This window comes from Dama dama, chromosome 13 (assembly GCF_033118175.1).
Source record: "Dama dama isolate Ldn47 chromosome 13, ASM3311817v1, whole genome shotgun sequence".
Classification (NCBI taxonomy): Eukaryota; Metazoa; Chordata; class Mammalia; order Artiodactyla; family Cervidae; genus Dama; species Dama dama.
Genome location: NC_083693.1, coordinates 25866245 through 25879373, shown reverse-complemented (window position 1 = coordinate 25879373; position 13129 = coordinate 25866245). Strand labels below are relative to the sequence as shown.

General features: G+C 39.4%; 1 protein-coding gene across 1 annotated transcript in view; it reads right to left on the bottom strand.

The window, feature by feature from the left end:
* Positions 1-13129, bottom strand: part of AGBL1 (AGBL carboxypeptidase 1) — an 836354-nt gene that overhangs the window by 671058 nt on the left and 152167 nt on the right. The gene's annotated exons all lie outside the window — the stretch shown is intronic.

Sequence of the window (13129 nt, the reverse complement as noted above, 5' to 3'; positions counted from 1 at the left end):
CAAAAACAAACAGATCTGCCTGACACAGGGCATCAATTCATTTAGAAGCGGGACTGTTCCTGTTCCCTGGAAGAAGTTGAGTGAGGCTGAACAGGGCACATCTTTCCTGCCTGTGTCTGCACAATAGACTATCTGATTTCAAGCTGCACTGACAGCAAAAGAGGAGGCGCATACAGCACTCTTCCCATGACAGTGACATGCAAAGAACGTGGTTATCATGGAGACAGAGTACACGCAAGACGCTTGGGAACGTGAGACAGAGCTTCAGTGGTGCACATGACTCTAGATTTAAGCAATACAAGGAGGGCTGGGAACATATGGAAGGAAAATAGGAAGCAACCGATTCAGGGAAAATGTTACGTGAAGAAAACTAACTGGTAGCAAATGATTTTCCCTACCCTACCCTCTCTTTGGGCTTCCCTGGTGTGTCGGTGGTAAAGAATCCACTTGCCAGTGCAGGAGATGCGGGTTCAATCTTTAGGTTGTGAAAATTCCCTGGAGAAAGAAATGGCAACCCACTCCAGGATTCTTGACTGGGAAATCCCATGGACAGAGGAGCGTGGCGGGCTATAGACCATAGGGTCACGAAGAGTCAGACACAACTTACTGACTAAACAACAACAAAGGATGTCCATGCCCCAAACTTCAGACCCTGACAATATGTTACCTTACACGGCAAAAGGGACTTTGCAGATATATTTAAGATTTAAGTCTATTTGAGATGGGGAGATGATCCTGAATTAACCAGTTGGGGCCAAACTATTGATATATGTAATTACAAATGCATAAAAGCAGAGAACTTTCCCCAGCCACAAAGGACCAGAACCACATGCAAAGAACTCAGGCTTCCATGCTGGCTTTGAAGATGGAGGGAAGCGGTCAAAAGTTGAGGAATGTGGTGTCTTCTAAAAGCCAGCAAAGGCAAGGAAATGGATTCTCCTCCACTATCCTCCAGAAGGAATATAGACCCAATATCTTGATTTTTTTAAAAATACTTTTTATTTTGCATTGGAGTATAGCCAATTAACAATGTTGTGATAGTTTCAGCAAAGGCTGTGAACAGCAAAGAGACTCAGCCATACACATACATGTATCCATTCTCCCACAAATTCCCCTCTCATCCAGGTTGGCACATAACACTGACCAGAGTTTCCTGTGCTAGACAGTAGGTCCTTGTTGGTTACCCATTTTAAATACAGCAATGTGTACATGTCCATCCCAAACGCCCTAATTATCCCTTCTCCCTGGCAACCATAAGTTTGTTCTCTAAGTCTATGAGTTTGTTTTCTAAGTTCATTTGTATCATTTCTTTTTAGATTCCACATATAAGGGATGTCATATGATGTTTGTCCTTCTCTGACTTCTCTCATATGACAGTCTCTAGGTCCATCCACATTGCTGCTAATGTCATTATTTATTCTTTTTAATGGCTGAGTAATATTCCATAGTATATATGTATCACATATTCTTTATCTGTTCCTCTGTTGATTGCCATTTAGGTTACTTCCATGTCTTTGCTATCATAAACAATGCTGTAATGAACATTGGGATGCATTTATCTTTTCAGTTTGACTTTTGCCCTGTGATTTTTACTCATATTGAACTTCTCACCATAAGAGCTATAAGATTTTTTTTTAATTGTTTAAGCTACCAAATGTGTGATAATCTGTTATGGCAGCAATACAAAACCAATACACTGGGCAGTAAGAAAAAGAATTTCCTAAACAAAGTAGAAATCCTAGCATCTGGGTAGGAATGGACTAAATTCCACTTGTACTCTAATGAATAAGTGTCAGACTTACAAGCAAAAAGAAAAAGTCCCAAGGAAACAAAAGATGACCAGGGATTCTGTGGCCTTTCCTATAGCTTCAAGGATACCTGAAACTTTGACCCTGAATCGCATCCTCCTTGCAACTGGGATCTCGAATCATCTGCCTCCACACAGCCTACTGCCTGGATTAATAAGAATTTATTACTCTCTGTCTGCATCGATACAAGTTTACTGCCCTAGGAAACACTTGCCTAGAAAAATAGAAATTACAAATAAATTTACTTTTCATAAATTGATAATTTTTCAGGAACATCTAAACAACTCTTCAGTAGAAAATATCAACTGGGGACTTCCCTGGTGGTCCAGTGGTTAAGAATCTGCCTGGCAATGCAGGGGACACAGGTCCTCTCCCTGGTCTGGGAACTAAGATCCTACATGCCACAGAGCAACTAAGCCTGTGGGCCATAACTAGAGAATCCATGAGCCACAACAAAAGATGACGGATGACACAGTGAAGATACAGCACACTGCAAGTAAGACTTGACAACCCCTCTCCTCAAGATTCTTGCCTTAGAGCGTCCACCAGGCTTAAACCATTATATCATGATCTTAACCCAATGTTAATCAAGCCCTACATTAAAATACCTGAACTTAATAAAACTTTGAAATCTTTATAAATACCCCGGGTTTGCCCTTCCTCTTTTGAGACACTATCAAGACTCCTGTCACATTCTCCCTTATCAAATATGTTAGTTTCCTATCACTTCCGCAACAAATTACCACAAATTTACTGATTGGAGACAACACAAATTTATTGTATTACAGTGCTGGAGGTCAAAAGCCCAAAATGGGTTTTACTGTGCAAAAATCAAGGTGTTGGCAAGACTGCACTCCTCATGGAAGTTCTCGAAAGTAACTTCCTTGCCTTTTCTAGCTTCTGGAGGGCAGCTACATTCTTTGGCCCATGGTGTCCTCTGCTACAGTCAAAGGAAGCAATCACAACATTCCTACCTTGGTTTCCATGGTCAAATCTCCTTTTCTGACCCGGACTCTTCTGTCTTAGTGGTTCACGGTTAAGGACCCATATGATTACATTGGACCCAATGTAATAGTCTGACATAATCTCCCCATCTCAAGAGGTTTAACTTAATCACATCTACAAAGTCCTTTGTGCCACATAAAGCAGCATCCTTAAAGGTTTTAGGGATTAGAAAATGAACATCTTGGGCTGGGGGCAGTATTCTGTCTACCACACCAAGGTAAGCAATATTTTCGGTCTGTCTCAGAAACAGGTGGTATTTCTGAGAGCCAGCATTTGACACAATACTAAGAAAAGGAATTGTAAGGACCATGGCTACCTCAGGTTCAAAGGGAGAATTCACCTAAGGCCCATATATCTGACCAAACTTTTGTGCTTCAATCTTCCCACGTTTGTCAAGCGATGATGAATACCAGGTATTGCTGTGAAGCACCTGCAATGGGGATTGGGAGGTGGTCTCATACCCGTCAGAGACAAGGAGGCTCGTTCATTGTGCACACACACACACACTGCGCACACACTAGTTACAAAGGCCCTACGTAAACAGCTAAGGACGAAAGCTGAATTAAACCCAGAACTGATGGCTCCTCTAAGCTGAGGCTTCATCTCTCATGACCACACACTTCTCTGGCAAAGACTGACTCGGGCCCAGAAAGCTGCGCCTGAGAGTCCAAACTTCCACAGAGGCCCTTCCACACGTGCTGTGCTATTGCTTGCCTTTCTCAAGGATGCATTCATTTGGTTCCAAGTAAAGCCTAGACTTACCTGTTTGATCACCAATCTAAACCCAACATCATTGCTCCTTGTTGAGCAGAATGGGGGTTGCACCACACAATTAAAGTTATTTTTAAAAGTGTGTGTGTGTGTGTAGAGGTAACCCTATTCATGTAAATATATATGTATATATTATATATATATATATATATATACACACATATATATGCAAAAAGTTATTCTTGGGTCACAATTCCTTCTACAGTGCTAAATGTCAGAGGAAATGGAGTACTGCTTAGTGCTTGAAAGTACAATGTATAGCAAACCTATAACCAGCCAAGTTTTTACTCACAAAGCTCTTCTCATATATGCTCAGCTATGCAAGAGCTCATCCTTATAATAACTTGAAGACAAATTTTAGCTGCCCAAATTCAAACTAAGGAGTGATATAAAAGGACAGTCCAGTTAAACAAGGTTCATTTAGATGATTATTGGAAAACACAGTTACTACATAATACAAACATAAAAAATAATTCTTTAGGGAGAAAACATATCATCAAATGTTAATTTTGTCATCTGATTCTAAAATGAAATTAAAGAGAAATGTGTAAGTGAAGTATAAAGTAAAACAAAATATTCACTTTTCAACTTACATGGACATTATTACCAACTTACATGGTATTATTACTTAATTCTTAAAAATGGAGAGGCAGTATAGCAAGATGACTAACCATGCAGGCTCTGAGTCAAACAGCCTGGGTTCTAAATTTGGCTGTGGATTCTAGAAAAATCGTGTAAATTCTGTCTTTAACCTCTTTGTGACTCAGTTTTCTCTGTAGAGTGTATGTAAAATGTCAGTCAGTGGCTGCTATGATTTAGTCATTTACTGTGTGTGAGACGTGTCTGTCACACAGGAAACGCTCAATTTCAGTAGTTATTATTCATGGATACATGTATATTTAATTTTTTTAAGAACTGAAAGGGAAACACTAGCAGAATTATAAACACTGTAGGAAAAATAATCAAAGAAAATATGGTCACTTCATATTGCATAAAACAGAAAGAAAGAAAGAGAGAAAGGAAGAAACGAGGGAAAGAAGAGAGGGAGGGAGGGAAGGAAAAAGGAAAAAAGAAAGGAAGAGGGAGGGAGGGAGGAAGGGATGGACAGGGGACGAGGCGGAGAGAGAGAAAGAAAGAAAAGCAATGAAGCATGGAAGGTACAAAACCAAAACGACATTCAACACAGAAAATTGTTTAAGTATAAATAGGGTAAACAGCATTATTAAATGACAGAAACTTTCAGATTAGCTTTTCAGAATCCCACTTCCTATTGTATATAAAAGAACTTTAAAAGACAAGGGAAAAAAAGACCCATGATGTGTATGAAAAGCATTCCTAAATTATCTTTTATTCTATTTGACTCAACTAAAATATTTTAAAAGAGAAATATGGAAACTAAATGGATAAGCAAACATAAATTAAAGTGGGCCTGGCAACAGTAATATATGACAGTCATATTCGAGAAAAGTGCATTAAATGGGATTTAAAAATCTTATTTTGATAAAGGGCATGATTCACAAAGAACATATAAGACTCATAAATCTCAAGAATCAAATAATGCAGAACTGAAATATACAACGGCAAAATGGCAGAAGGGGAAAACACTGTACTAGGAGTGGGAGACTTTATAACAATACATCAGTCTTGAATATATCAATTGCAAAAAAAATGATAGAGTATTTGAACAACATTGTTTTTCATAGATACATGTCAAACTGTCTTTACAGACAGCATCCTTTATTTTTTCTCAAACATTCATGGAACTGTAATAAAATTAATCATATGCAAGACTACAAAAAATTCACTAAATTTTTTTAAAAGCAGAAATTGTACAAACCACATTTTCTAACAATTAGATGAAATGAGACTTAAGTAAAAATGGTTTTAAAAACAGCAAATATAAAATGATTAAGAAATTCTCTGATGGTTCAGACAGTAAGGAATCTACCTGCAATGCAGGAGACCCAGGTCCTATCCCTTGGTTGGGAAGCTCCCCCAGAGAAAGGAATGGATACCCACTCCAGTATTCTTGCCTGGAATCCCATGGACAGAGGAGCCTGGCAGGTGACAGTCCATAGGGCTGCAAAGAGTCGGACACAACCGAGCAACTAACCCTTTCAGGAATTAAAAAAAAAAAATCCTCCTAAAGAAGAAATTCACATATTAAAAAGAAAGTCAATATTAAATCAGTGTAATTAAAGCCTTGATCAACAAAGTGTCTATTTGTCAACCCAGGAGAAAAGCTACAGACGGGAACAGAAATGACCCCATCAGAATGTCAGCCACATCTCAGTCACCCTGGTAAAAGGACATTTCAGCACCTTCCTAAAGAGTCAATATCACCCTGGATTTAATGATAGTCTGTGATCATAAGCAAATTATTTTAATCACTTTCACACATATCTGGGTGAAAGTTGTCCCAGTATTATTATTGAAATCTCAGCTGAGTTGAACTCTACCTCACAACTACCATCAAGATTCCAGGCCCCCAAACTTGGAAATCTATACCTTTTCCTGAAACATTTTCCAAAATGTAATTAGCAGGATGTTACTAAATGCTGGGGTGTGGAGAGGGGGAGATCCAAAGTACCTGGGGCACGGTGAGCTAAACTAAATGAAAACATTTTCACGACTGAAGAACTGTTCTGACTCTTTAACACACAAATACGCATTACAAACTCTTAGAAGAAAAACTAGCCTGTAGGGCTTCAAGGAGTTATGTGACCCTTGAACCCTTTTCCTCTAAAGATCTCAGGACCCTGGAGTGTTACAGCATGCGTTCTGGGAAACACTGTCTGCTGAACTGTTTCTATGACGGTTTTTGCTTTGTTTTGTCTGTTACCTTGTTCTTGCCATCAAAGCTATTTGTTTCACATTTGTTATGGCTACAAGGATTCTTGACGTGTGGGGGTGATGGGGGAGAAATAGAGACCCTTCTCCAGAAAAGTACTGGCCATCATTTCTGTGATATCACAAAGTTATTATGCTGGCCAAAAACTTCTTTCAGGTTTTCCATAAGCTCTTACAGAACAACCTGAATGAACCTTTTGGCCAACTCAATACAAACAGGCCATAGCTCTTCTTGCCAAATCTTTGGGTTGTTGTTGATCAGTCACTCAGTCATGTCTGACTCTTTGTGAACCCATGGACTGCAGCACTCCAGGCTTCCCTGTCCTTCACTGTCTTCCGGAGTTTGCTCAAACTCACGTCCATTAAATTGATGACGTCATCCAATCATCTCATCCTCTGTTGCCCTCTTCTCCTTCTGCCCTCAAACTTGGGGAAACAAAATAAAATCTAGATTTTTATAAATTAGATACTGAAATAAGGTTTGTAAGCAGGTTGCCTACAGAAGTCATCAAACACAATTAGATACAGGAGAAAAAAGGATAAAAAAAAGAAAGTATCCTGTGTTCATGTACACTATCCTTTAAAACACTGTCACCTTAATGAAGGAAGCAAAGGTTAAAAGTTTTCTTCTCCTATGAGTTCTGTGTTAATTTTTTCACTATAACATTTTTCATGATTACTAATATTACAACACAACAAATGCCTAACAACTTTTAGCTTAAGCCCATTTTCTGTAATTGCTAATGCAGTCACCTCCCTGTGTCCCTCAGTGAACCCTTTGTCCCTTTGACCATCCCACCTGCCATGGAACATGTAACACCTCTGTGCTCAGTGCATTATTCAAGCTCCAGTCACACAGAAGTCCTCCAGAAGTAAACCAACTATAAACTGCTGTTGGTTTTCCTTTCGCAAAAAAAAATGGCTTTGTGTCATTCTCCTGGAAATGAGTCTTAGGTAAATGTTCCCATCTCAGGTCCAGCGAGGCCATGCCTAATTAACTATTGTTGGCATCACTGATAAGAGGGCAGGGCTTCTGAATGCATGTGCCAACAAACAACTGTAACAGCAGCCCCATGGAAGCCACAGGAGTGGGTTCTTTGTGAAAATGGGAAAGAGTTCAAGGCAATTATGGAAACCTCCAGAGAGGCTGTCTTCTTTAAGGAAAATCCTCCCTACCCAGGAAAGACATCAGGCTGATAACTTAGTCTGCAGCCTCATGGTTGCCTCTCGGCAGGCATCTTCTGCCCACTTTGTTTTACCAGCTACTCCCTTAAAACTTCCATTAAAGACTTCACTCACCCTCAGCAGGCTACCCTGCTGATGGCTACTAATGAAGTAAGAAGCACTACGCACTCAAAAATCATTCATATCTCATTGTTAGCCCCTAAACAGCTGTACCTCCCACCCCCCTAATTCAGAATAAAGCTCACTCCTAAAAAGATGGCCTATGTTACTTGTGTACTGACTAGCTTTCAGTTGTCACTTAGATATATGCATCAGAGAATCGAAACCTTCTCATCACAAGAGAAGAACAAGAGACACCTTTAAGTTAAACAAAAAGCAACAGAACATGCTGTAACTAGGTTCTAATGAGCTTTCTCAAACTGCCCCCATCTGCCAATACCACTTTCCCTAAGTGAAACAGATTCACTTTGAGACTGATGGAAGTGATTTGTCTCTAGATATGTATTCACAGACTTGCTGATTATAAAGAAAAGGTGATTTTAATATCCTTTTCTGTTAAAAATAGATAAAGTTATATTGCTGATGGTTTGGATAAGAGCTGCTGCTCTGCAGCGCTCAGTTGTGTTCAAGTCTTTGGCAACCCCTTGGACTTAGCCCACTAGGCTCCTCTGTCCATGGAATTTTCCAGGCAAGAATACTGGAGTGGGTTGCCATTTCCTACTCCAGATTGGATAAGAGAGTAAATAAAAAATAATTATAATCCACTACCCTAAGAAAACTATCAGTAGATTCTGTATTTGTTTCTTTTTGGTTCTTTACTGGGATTTTGTTAACAAAACATCATTTTAATTTTATTATGTATTGTGGAAGGGGTCTCTTTCAATCAGTTCAATGAGAAAATGATCACCCATCATCACAAAAAAGAGAATAAATGCTCTAAGCTCACTATCTAATACTGTTTACTAGTTGTAGATACTTGGCCAACACTTGCCATGTATCAAGTCACGTAATCTTGATAACCCATAGAAGAACCACTTCAGTGGTTCACAGGTGAGAAAACTGAGGCTGAGAAAAGTTAAATAGCTTGCCCATGACTACACTGCAAGAAGACAGAGCTCAGACCCCAATCCAGGCCACTCTGACTCCAAAGCTTGCTCTTCCATTGTGCTCAGAACCCTGGAATTCAGGGGTTCCTGTGGTCAATGATTTCACCACCCATGCACAGCTCAGCTCCTTCAGAACAGCCTTTCGTGTTCAACTCCTCAACATCAGGACCCTTTACTGATGTCTGTCCTTTCTTTTGGCCCATACAAAGATAGGTGTCTGTCGATTGATTAAATGACAACACTGATTTATGACTCACTCACTGCATCTTTGATCTACCACATATAAGTCAATACTTCCCATTTGACATGTTTTAAATGTGAGCTCTTTATAAGATGTTGTGAATATGGCATCCCAATTCTCAACACTTTCTTTCTCCCTCCCTCCCTCTCTCCCTGTCCCTTCCCTTCTACTTCCTACTACACTATCTTCCATTTTATCTCTAAAGATAAAGCTTCATCGGCTACTCCCTTAAAATTCCCATAAAAGACTTCATTTGACCTCAGCAGGTTACCCTGCTGATGGTACTAGCACAGGGAGTATATATGTCTGGTGAAAAACCCTATTCTACTCTTTAAAAGCCACAGCTCTCCCAACACATCCATCCTATTTCTGATCACTTTTTTTTCCTCTCTTGCCAACTCATATTGTTATAAGTTCTCAGTGAGATTCCACTTTCTTACTCTCTAAAACGTCCATCAGAAACTCTCTTGGGATCCCAATACTCCTGGCTACCTACGGGCAATCCAGAACATGAACCAAATACTTCAAGTATTGCAAACAACACATTAACAATCATTGCAATTATTGAGAAAGGTTGGGATGGATGATTAAACAGGTTTTTTGTTGGCTTTGTAATGGCAATAATATTGTATTTCTTTCTTTTAGCATTATTTTAATACTATAATTTGGATGATTATCCAACAGAATTCCTGACAAGCATCTGGAAGACATCAATTTGAAAGAACCCAATAAATACTAATTATCTCATTATAAGACAATAATAAAATTTTTAAGGTTCATGTTGAAAAACATTCAACATATATGTACCCTGCTTTAAAAATGTCTATAATTGTTAAGCATAATCCATATTACAAGAGATTTACCAATTGTGAATTCCACATAGAAATATATTTTCCACCCCTCAGCATAACCCCCAAGTAAAATACAGCTAATTCCACTCTTGGGGTATCATCCACATATAATTTATCACTGATCTGTTGGAAGAAAACTGTTTCTCCTTAGGACATGTCCAAAAATAAAAATGACTATTGTGCATTACAGAATGAACTCATTCTGTCCATGATGGGAGAAAGAGCTTTTTAAAAGAAGTCACAGAGTCAATTACTGTCTTAAACCTGAAGAGGACAAAGTCCATGCATTATTGAAAACGTAAAACCTAAAATCAAGTATATATGTTTTTCACTTCAAGTAACAAATTGTCTTTCTTACTCTGTTCTACTCATTTAAAAGGAATGAAAAGCTATCCCTTTTCCTGTCTCTTTTTCTCATTAACTCTCCTCAAACTTCCCTAATGGGAAGAGATTCAGTCAATAAGCTAAATAACAAGCCAATAAGCGTCAATGAACAAGACCTTTCTCTTCTTCTCACAGAGATCAGTTAATGGAAGATGAGACCATCTTCCAAGATCTTCTTGAGTTTTTGTCCCCCATCAATACGAAATTATCCCCAACTTGACCTCAATGGCTCCTAAACTATTAATAATTGTTGACTGTAAACTTAAGACTTGAGACAAAAGCTATGACATACAGCAGCTACTACAATGGCAGCTCACTTTTATAGGTGCACATGGTCATCAAGTTGTATGATTATACTAACTCCGATGATTGAGTTCAAGTCATCAACCCACAATTTTTGTCTGTACGCTGAGTGCTATGGATGTGGTTCAGCTGAGAACAGTGCTGTTTCCCAAACATGATCCCATTCTTATTCCAAGAAGCTTTGATGGGTCTTTGCTAAGTGCATACAAGCTAATTCAGATCTGAAATTCAAATTAAGAAGCCAAATGCAGCCAAGGTCAGCTGAAGGACTCTCAGAGTCTCCATTAGATAGGAATAGACCTCAAAGGCCAATACTCAGTTCTCTGGCCACTAGCTAAATGTGGGACTTCTAGGCTTCAGATTTTGCATCTATGAATGATATATGTGAGCTACACAACTTCCCAAACCCTTTTGAATTCTAAAGTTTTATATTAGCTGCCACTGAGCTTCTCCACAGGGTCAAAGGTAATCTTTTTTTTTTCTTAATTGGACTATAATTGCTTTACTATTTTGTGTTACTTTGTGTTGTACAACAACGTGAATCAATCAGCTCTCTCTCTCTCTCTCCATATATATATATATATATATGTGTGTGTGTGTGTGTGTGTGTGTGTTTATATATATATATACACACACATACACACATACACATATGAGGAGACTGAAAAGTTGGCTTAAAGTTCAACATTCAGAAAACTCAGATAATGGCATCCAGTCCCATCACTTCATGGCAAATAGATGGGGAAACAGTGGAAACAGTGACAGACTTTATTTTTTTGGGCTCCAAAATCACTGCAGATGGTGACTGCAGCCATGAAATTAAAAGATGCTTACTTCTTGGAAGAAAGGTTATGACCAACCTAGATAGCATATTAAAAAGCAGAGACATTACTTTTCCAACAAAGGTCCGTCTGGTCAAGGTTACGGTTTTTCCAGTGGTCATGTATGGATGTGAGAGTTGGACTATAAAGAAAACTGAGTGCTGAAGAACTGATGTTTTTGAACTGTGGTGTTGAAGACTCTTGAGAGTCTCTTGGACTGCAAGGAGATCCAACCAGTCCATCCTAAAGGAGATCAGTCCTGAGTGTTCATTGGAAGGACTGATGCTGAAGATGAAACTCCAATATTTTGGCCACCTGATGCAAAGAGCTGACTCATTTGAAAGGACCCTGATGCTGGGAAAGATTGAGGGCAGGAGGAGAAGGGGACGACAGAGGATGATATGGTTGGATGGCATCACCGACACAATGGACATGAGTTTGGGTGAACTCCGGGAGTTGGTGATGGACAGGGAGGCCTGGCGTGCTGCGGTTCATGGGGTCGCAAAGAGTTGGACACAACTGAGCGACTGAACTGAACTGAACACATATATATATACACACACACATATCCCCTCCCTCTTGAGCCTCCCTCCACTCCTTCATCCCAGCCCTTAGGTCATCACAGAGCACCAGGCCGAGCTCCCTGTGCTATACAGTAGCTTCTCGCTGGCTACCTATGTTATACATGGTTGTGTCTATATGTCAATACTACTCTCTCAAATCATCCCACCCGCTACGTCCCCCTGAGTTCACAAGTCCATTCTCTAAGTCTGTAGGACAAAGATATTCTAACAAGTGAAAAGAACAGTGACCTGGACCCATGGACCATTACTCCGACAGAAAAACCAAACCTGTCTTTAAAAAGGAACCCCCTTCACCAGTAGACTTTTCAACATGCAGGGTTTCATAGAGGAGACAGTAAGAACAGCTGTTGAAGGAGAGCATGAATCTTGCCTGTTCTGAGGCCCTCAAGGCAACAAGCATGTTTTAAAACAAACAAGACTTGTTACAGCAAAGCTGGTGATGCACATTTCTTGGATTAAGTTCTTGAGATCTCTAAGTGCAATCCACAAATAATACTAGTTGTGTATCTTTTACAATCTGGGAAACAGTAAAAAATCTCTCTTTAGGCAAGCCAGCATATGGAGAGAAGGGCAGATGTATTTTTATGAAGCAGTTAGCTGAGTGGTTTAAGGTATGCCTTCTCAATGGAGAAAACACATTGCATTTACACTTGAATATTTCTTTGGAGGGAAAAGGTGTTCTCAGTTATCATCTTTTCCAAATCCTTATCACAGGCTTGCAATGAAAATGCTTATCCTTCAGGCTAAGTGATATATATTTGCATATACACATATTATTATAAATATGCTAATAACATTTTGCACTAACACAGAGGATGGAAGTACTTTATTAGATACTTTAGCTCATGAATCCACAGGATATCCATGAAATAGCTTGGGGAGAGGGATGGTTTGCCAACTTTTTCAAACGGCAAGAAACTGCATGGTTTAAGCTGTTTGTACAGATTGGTCTAACAAGCCCCGTGCAAGGCCTGATAAGATATCTGAATGATAACTTCAAGTCTGGACTGGTTGACACTACACTCCTCTTGTAAAAAGATCATGACCTTTATTTGCAGTGATTCAATGTTTTATTCTTCTACCCTTATTGTCCACCCTGGATCCTTCTAGTCCATGGCCGAGGAAATCACTAGAAATGGTAAAGTGGCTGCAAGGTGACCTCAGAGCATTTTTCCAAGCTTCAGCCCCTCACTCTCTGCTTCACTCCTCTCAATGCATCC